An 8,247-nucleotide genomic window follows, 5' to 3' on the forward strand; every position below is an offset into this window, starting at 1 on the left:
ATTGGTCCAAGTGTATTTTAAATTGTCAAATTTTCTGAAAATAAAGGGGGTTGAGAAACCTAAAAAAAAAAAATCCATCCATCCATCCATCCATACATACATACATTCATCCTTCCATCCATCTATCCTTCCATCCATCCTTCCACCCATCCATCCATTTGTATATCCACCCACCCATGCATTTAACTCAACAAACACTGAATGCAGTGGGTAAGACCCTACTAGTATATAAAGAATTAAAATAAGATTTCTGCCCTGTGAGCTCACAGATTAGAGGGGCAGAGAGAGACAAGTGGGGGTGATGAGAGCACAGTAGGTGGAAAAGCACTGAGAGGAGAGGATCGAACCCAGTCTGGGAGGTGGGAAGGGTGGCTCTGGAAGCCTTACTGGAGGAGGTGACATCTGAGCCAAGTCTTGAAGCAGAAGTAGGAGTGTCCGGGCAAAAAGGCCATTACAACAGAGGGTGTGAGAACAAAGGCCTGGGAGGACCCATGAAAGCAGGAGCTGTTTGTGGAGCTGTGAGGAGCTGAGTCTGGATAAAGCCTGCAGAGCCAAGTGGGTGGCAGACTAAGATAAAGCTAGAAAGGCCTGGTCACGGAGGGCCCTGTGTCTGCTGGGGAGGACATTTGTGACTGGGGGTAAGAATAGGGACAGAGGCCTTGGGACATCCAGGGACTATCAGAGATGTAGGAAGGCTCTGGGTCAGGCATCAGAATGCCAGCTTCCTTCCTCCTCTCTACCCCTGAGTAAACTTAAGGAAGTCACCTGCCCTCTCTGTGCCTCACATCCCCCACTGTGACATGACAGGGGGACCCTCTGTGGCCTCTTGGGAGCCTTCCAGCGCTGAAGGAGCCCTTGAGTCACATGTGGTTAGCAAAATCAATACCCATGTGAACATCTGGCCTGGCCTGAGGCCGGAGTTAATTGTTCCCAGTCCCTATGTGTGTTGGGGGTGGGGAGGGCATTGGTTAGGAGGACCCTGGTTAGAGGTCCTCCTTGGGGCTCTCAGTCATGGGACAGAAGGGTGTGCTAAGAAGGGAGTGAGTCATAAGCCAGTCACCAGTTTGGGCCCCAGGGTCCCCAGGTAGAGGAAGGGGAGCCCCACTCTTGGCTCCTTGTCACTCCAGAGCCCCCTTCTCAAGACAGCCGACCCCTATTCAGAACAAACTCCCATACAAAACTCTAATATTTAAAACAGGCCTAAGGAAAGTGGTTTAAATGGTTTGGCATGAAGCAGAGGGTGGGGGCCCTCAGCTGGGGCCCTGGGTCCTCTCTACCCCCCAGCAGCCCCCAGGGCCCTACCACTGTGCCACACTGCCTCTCAAAAGATGATCCAGAAGCACCTCCCAGTTTCTACTATTTGGGATTCAGATAATAAGATAGAAGTGATTCAGAAGGAAGGGAGAGACCCAGTCACAACCTGGCTCTGTCATTTGCTGTGTCCTTGGGCAAGTCACTCCATGTCTCTGGGCCTTAGTTTCCAAGCAGAGTTGTCATGAGAATTAAAGGGCTGGGGGCTAGCTGCACTCAGGGGATAGCTCATCCCAGCCCATCCTCCCCAGTCTCAGCCCATCCCACAACCCCTCACAGCCCTTGGCTTTGGGTGGGGAGGAGGCCGGAGTCACAGCTGAGACTTGCCCTTCCACCTCCAAGCTGCCTGGCTCTGTGTTCAGGAGAGGCTGTTTCTCTAACCCCGCAACCCCTCAGAAAGGACCAGCCACAGCCTCCCTCTGGGCGCAGCCCCATCTCTCAGGATCCCAAGACCTGCCCCCTCAGGGGTAATTTCACCCTCGGCACGGGGGTGGACATGCAGGCTGCCCAGGGCTGCAGCGAGGGGCATCCAGGCCAGCGTCCAGGATCCCAGTGCAGGAAGTGGGGCAGCAGGGCCCCCGGTGGCCCAGCCATCCAGCCCCACCAGCCCTGGAGAAAACACTTCATTACTGGAAGCCCAGCCAGGCGGAGGGGTGGAAGTGGCCATGCTGGAGGAAACCTCACAGGGTCAGCCAAACCTCGGCCCCCAGGGCCGGCAGCCCACGGATGGCCACGTGGGGCTGGCTCACTGGGGTGTTTACGGAAACACTGGCCCTGAGGCCAGCGCAGCTGCTGGGCTGGGATCCCCTGAGGCACCCCCAGGCCTCAAAGTGCCAGCTTGGCAGAGGACATGAAAGGCTGAGCTGAGGCCTTGTCCTCCCGGCCCACCTGGGGAGTGTAGTGCTGAAGAGCCCCCCCCCCCCAGGGAACAGGGGGTGGCAGAGATGGGGGAGGTCTTCAGGCCTCCCGGTCCAGCTTCCTGAGCTGGGTCAGGGGACCAGGCCCTTTCTGGACACCCCTAGAAAATGGCCTCAATTTAAAAGAAGCATGTAGCACCCAGTGGGCTCTGGAGTGAGGCTGCCTGGGTTCGAATCCTGACCTTGCCCCTCACTGGCTGTATCACTCTGGACAGCTTGCTCAACTTTTCTGTGCCTCGGTTTCCCCACCTACAAAATGTGGGCAATGATAATAGTACACACTTCATGGAGATGTTGGTACAATTAAATGATCTCATATGTGCGCAGTGCACCACACCAGTCGCTATCGCATCTCGAGTGCGATGTTTATTATGGAAATCTTTTCCGGCAGCCCACGTGGCTCAGCGGTTTAGCACTGCCTTCAGCCCAGGGCGTGATCCTGGAGACCGGGGATCGAGTCCCACGTCGGGCTCCCCTGCATGGAGCCTTCTTCTCCCTCTGCCTGTGTCTCTGTCTCTCTCTCTCTCTCTTTCTCTCATGAATAAATAAATAAAATCTTAAAGAAAAGAAATCTTTTCAACTTAAATATTTGCTGAGATCCACACTGTGACTGAGGAGCTGCAATTATGGAGATAAATCTGATCAAGGTGAGCGTTTGGGGGGTTAGTAGGTCTAGGGTGATACATTCAACTACTGTTGTCACAATGGAAATGAACTGGTGAACATCTGTCCGGTGTCTCTGTGAGAGCAGGGGCCACATGACTACAGTCACCGCTCTATCCCAGCACCCAGCATGGAGACCAGCACCCACTTGGTGTGTAAACCTGGCTGCAGAAGGAGTAGAAGGACACCTAATCCTTTCTGAGCCCTGAGAGGCTACAGGCACTGAGCTCAGCACTTCGCCTGCATGACATCCTTCCAGATCCTCAGCACTCAGATGGAGTTGCTTGTGTCATTCTTTATGTGTTCAGAGAAGCAAACTGAGGTTCAGAGAGGCCAGCCCAAGGCCCCACAGCTGGTAAGTGGCAAAGCCAGGCCTGAACCCACGCCGAAGTTCAGAGCCTGCGTTTCTAACCACTAAGATCCCCATCGTCAGTGTGGGATTAAATTGCACAGCAGCCCTCAGGCCTGGGAGTTCAGGGCTGTGTTTAGCCAGGCCTGAGGATCTAGGGGGAGGGAGGACACTCTAGGCAGAGGGACTCGCCTGTGGAGAGAGAAAGAGGCAGGGTCAAGCCACTGTACTACTAGTCTCTGCAGCACAGGCTGTTTGTGGACTAGCAAAGACTGTGGTGTGTGGGGCTGAGGTGTGTGAGTGATGATAGCACCAGGGGGCAGGAGTGAGGGATGTCTGCAAACAGCCTGGAATGCCAGGGAAAGATCTAAACTGTCCTGTGGGGTATAAACCCCTGGACAGTCCCGAGCAGAGTTTGCATGTGCCCGACGTATGACCATTCTGGTGACCAGGATCAAAGATGAATTACAAATGAAAGAGTTAGGAGTTGGCTGAGGTTTGTACAAGTGACAAACCTCAGCATTGTTCCTGGTGATAAGCTGTCTCCCCCAGATCAAAGCTTACCTGCCCTATGTTCCACTTGATCTGGAGCCATGTGTACGTGCATTTGGGGCCCAGGGCCTGGGGCAGGGAGTGGCCGAGCTGGGACTCCTTGCAGCCCAGAAACTGCCTCCTCTGTCCCCAGCCCAGCCTCAGCCAGAGCCCCAGCAATGACCTACTTTGAAGGTTAACCCCATGTTGCCCACAGTGGCTGCCAGCAGCAGGAAGAGGCACAGAAGGTAGCAGTTGTCTGGGGGCAAGTGCCCACAAGGCCCTCAGCAGCCAAGCCTTCAGCCCCCAGCCCACTTGGCATTCAGTGGCTGAATGGGAGTTCAGATCTTGGACCTGCCATATACTTGGGCTCTGCCCCCAGCCATCTGCCTTGGGGTCTCTTCCATTCATAACATGGACAATCATGAATGAGAGGAATGTTGTGAGGCTTGATGGGGGTCTTGAATATGGGGAATGGAGCACTGCACTGGTTCAGGGTGAATGTTCTATAAATATGAGCTCAGGGTCATTACCATGGCAGCCTGAAGGCAGAAGCTGCTGTCTGATTGGGGAAGAACTCAGAGACCACCTGCTGTGGCCTGGAAATCCTCCGAGGGCATCTAGGCCATCCCCCTTGTCCCCTAAGCACCTGGTGCCTGACTTAGCTCTGGGAGGTCAGTCTCCCCCAGTGGGCGTGGGGGCCCCTGGCTTGAGTCATGTGTCTATACCTCGTGGGCCAGGCTGGTGGAAGACCGAAGGAACCATGTCTGGGCTCCAACACGCGGGGTTTTCGGTTAGACCACCTGGGCCTACCCCGAGCTCTAGCCCTCCCTCACGGCCCATCACAGGACAAGTTACTTCATGTTCTAGTGCCTTGGCTCCTTGTTTGTAAAATGGCCATATCATGGTTCCTAGTCACAGGGTCACAGTAAAGATTAGGAGAGAGGTGGCATATACATGCTTAGCACAGGGCCCAGCATATGCAAAGCACCTGGGAAATATTAACAATTATCGTGGAGCAGGAGCTACAGGACAAGGAAGGTCATGAGATTGGCAGGAATTAAATACCGAGAGAAAGGGACCATTAAGTTGTGCAAACCGTGCAGTATGCCCAGGTGGACGGAGATGCAGGCCAGTGAGAGAGCCGGGAAACAGGGCCGGGCCTGGGAAAGGGCCCAGCCTCCTTCTGAAGAACAGTAAGAATAACAAACAAGCAGCAGCATTTCCCAAAGAGCAAGCCTGAGGCGTGTGCTAGGCCCTGTGTTAATGTGCTCTGCACAGAATCCCATTTCTTTCTCAAGACAGCTCTGAGAGGAAGGGCTAGGACGAGAGTTGGCAGTCAGATGACAGGCCTAATTTAAGGGGTGTAGGACTCTCTTGCCTGAGAGCCAACGCCTCCTTACATGTGTCCTGGGCACCCAGCTTGCCTCATCCTAGTCCCAGATCTGCTGTGAGTTGGGATAATAATTATCCCCATTTGATAGATGTGAAAGCCAAGCCTTCACCAGGTGGGGCACCTGTGCAGTGTCACATGGAAGAGGCACTAGGAAGAAGCAGATCTCCAGATTCTTAGATTTTGAAGCCTAGACCTCTTTTTACTCTGGGGAGCTGCCTCCCAGCCTAGGAATAAAAGGTCCCGATCCACCTCCCCAGAAGGCCCAGCAACCGGGAGAGCTGCCTAGAACCGCCCTCCTCTGGCTGGCCCAAGGCGGCCCAGAGAGCTGGCCTGCAGGGCAGAGGCCTGGAGATTCCTCCCCACATTCCTGTGGGTTAAGTCTGGGGACCCAGGCTCCCAGCATCAGCCATCACGTTCCCCAGAAAGAATCTCTACTAATAACAAACCCCAAAGGTCACTCATCTGGGAGGGAGCCTTCTGTCTCCACCCCTGGGCAAGAGAGAGGGCCCCAGCTTTTATGGAGAACACCCAGGTGCCCAGAGGGGGATGAGGGGCTTCTGGCTGGCCTGTGAAACCCCCTCCCTTGGTGTCCTCTGTGGTGTCCTCTGTGGATGGTGGTTAGATGGGACAGGTGGACAGAGAGGATGAAGGAACATCCCAGTAGAAGCCACCTAGAGAGCTCTAGTGCAGGAAATGCCTGGGCTCTGGACTCAGCCCGCCCAAGCTCAAGGACCCCTTTCACTGCCTTCTAGCTGTGTGGCCTTGGGCACCTTACTTTACCTCTCTGTGCCTGTTTCCTTTTCCAGAAATGGGAATGATAATAATCCCTTCTTGCATGAGGATTAATTAAATGAGATCCAGTCACTCAACAGCTATTTTATTGAAGGCCTACCAACCTCTAGGCAGTGAATAATAAAGCAAGAATAGAAGAGACAAAACTCTCTGCCTTTAAGCTTTTAAAGAGGAAATAACATGACGAATATTATTTACTTTAGAAAACGCTGCTTTAAAAAAAGCGGGGTGGGTGGTGCCTGGGTGGCTCAGTTGTTGAAGCATCTGCCTTCAGCCCAGGTCATGATCCCAGCTCTGGGATCAAACCCCGCTTCTGGCTCTCTGCTCAGTGGGGAGCCTGCTTCTTCCTCTCCCTCTGCCTACCACTCCTCCTGCTTGTGCTCTCTCTCTCTCTCTCTCTCTCTCTCTCTCTGTGTCAAATAAATTTTAAAAAATCTTTTAAAAAAAAAGAATAAAAAAGAAAAGAAAATGCTGGTACCCCCCCAAAATGAAGCAAATATGGTAAAATATTAACAGTAATAAAATCTAGGGGATGGGCAAATAGCAAATGGGTGTTCATTATATGTTTTCTATGCTTTCTGTATGTTTGAAATATTTTATTAATAGAAAGAAAAATAAGTGAGATAGAAAAAGAACAGAAGGAAGAAAAGGAGGAAGGAGGAAAGAAGAAAGGAATCTCCGCCCTTCTGAAACTTATGATCAAGTGGGGGAAACAGATAATAAAGGAATAAGTGAAATATGAAGTATATCAGTTGATACTAAGGACTTTGGAGAAAAACAAAAGGGATGGAGAATGCCCAGATGGTAGGAGTCACATTTTTGTTCGTGTGGCCTGCGGGGGGCATCCCTGGGCAGGTGACATTTGGGTGTAGAGCTCAGTTCTGGTTCCCAGACCATGGTGCTGCCATGTCCACATACAATCTTCTTTCCACTCAAGGAAAGAGTCGTGGGAAAAGTCCAGAACCCAAGACTCTGGGGATTGTGAAATCTTAGAATTATGTGTAGCAGCTGCAAATCTCAGTTCAAAATTCAGGTGAGCAGGATATGTAATCTATTTGGCATTTATTTTTAAAGATTTTATTTATTCATGAGAGACACACAGAGAGAGAGGCAGAGATACAGGCAGAGGGAGAAGCAGGCTCCATGCAGGGGAGCCCGAGGTGGGACTCGATCCCAGAACCCCGGGATCACGCCCTGAGCTGAAGGCAGACGCTCAACTGCTGAGCCACCCAGGTGTCCCTCTATTTGGCATTTTTGTTGTGATCTCCCTCTTCACACGTGGCAGAAAATCAATCCTGATCAATTTCTTTCCCTCTCTCTCTCTCTCTCTCTCTCTCTCTCTCACACACACACACACACACACACACACACAGAGGTATGCATTTGCACACGTGTGTGTGAGCATTTTCCCTGAGGCTGTGTCTTGGTGTGAAGGCGTCTCGGGCTCCCGAGGCTTAGACACACCACATGACCGTTTCATCTTTCGATGCCTTCCTCACTCTACTTTTGGATTCCTCAGAGCCGTCTGGGGTCATGTTGACCCACACAATTCAAAAAAAATGTTCACTCAGAGCTTCTCTGGCTCCCTTCCCAGCTTTCTTATTTGGGAGGAGGAGAAGCAGGGGGTGTGGTGGGGGGGAGGTGTGTATCCGTCAGGGTCAGCTAGGTCATGGTGCAGTAACAACCACCCCCGAGTCTCATTTCTCAGTTACTCATGCTGCGTGGCCTCTCAGGCCTCTGCAGCCCGGCTTCATGTCCCCTCACCCCAGGATCCGGAGCGACGGAACAGCCACTGTCCCGAAGGTTGTAGAGTGGAGGGACAGAGAAAGCAGCGAAGCATGTCTTCCTCTGACTCATGATGTCTTCACTCTGCCCCCAGTCCCTTCAGGAATGGTCTTCTGGGGAGAAAGGGGGGCTTTTGAAACCTAAAAAGTGACTCTCTGCTTTCACTGAAATGTCCCTTCCCTGAGTCAGTAGGTGTTCCACAGTCCAATCACCAAGAGGGGAGCAAAAAACACGGAGTGGGAACAATGCCTACAATCCCAGACTCCTAGATTTTGAGTATTGTGCAATCCTAGACCGGAGGCTGAGAACCTTACAATCACAGATTTTCAAAACCAAAAAGCTCTTTGAATCCAGTATCATTTTCCAAACGGGAGTTACTTCTGTAACCTTCTTCACAGAAGAAGACAGGGCACCAGGCTTTGCTTGTACTCTCCCAGGACAGGGGAGCTCATCGCATCTCAAGACAGCCTGCCCGGTTCTGGATCAGCCTAAAAAGCTCTGCT

This window comes from Vulpes lagopus, chromosome 18 (genome assembly GCF_018345385.1).
Source record: "Vulpes lagopus strain Blue_001 chromosome 18, ASM1834538v1, whole genome shotgun sequence".
NCBI lineage: Eukaryota > Metazoa > Chordata > Mammalia > Carnivora > Canidae > Vulpes > Vulpes lagopus.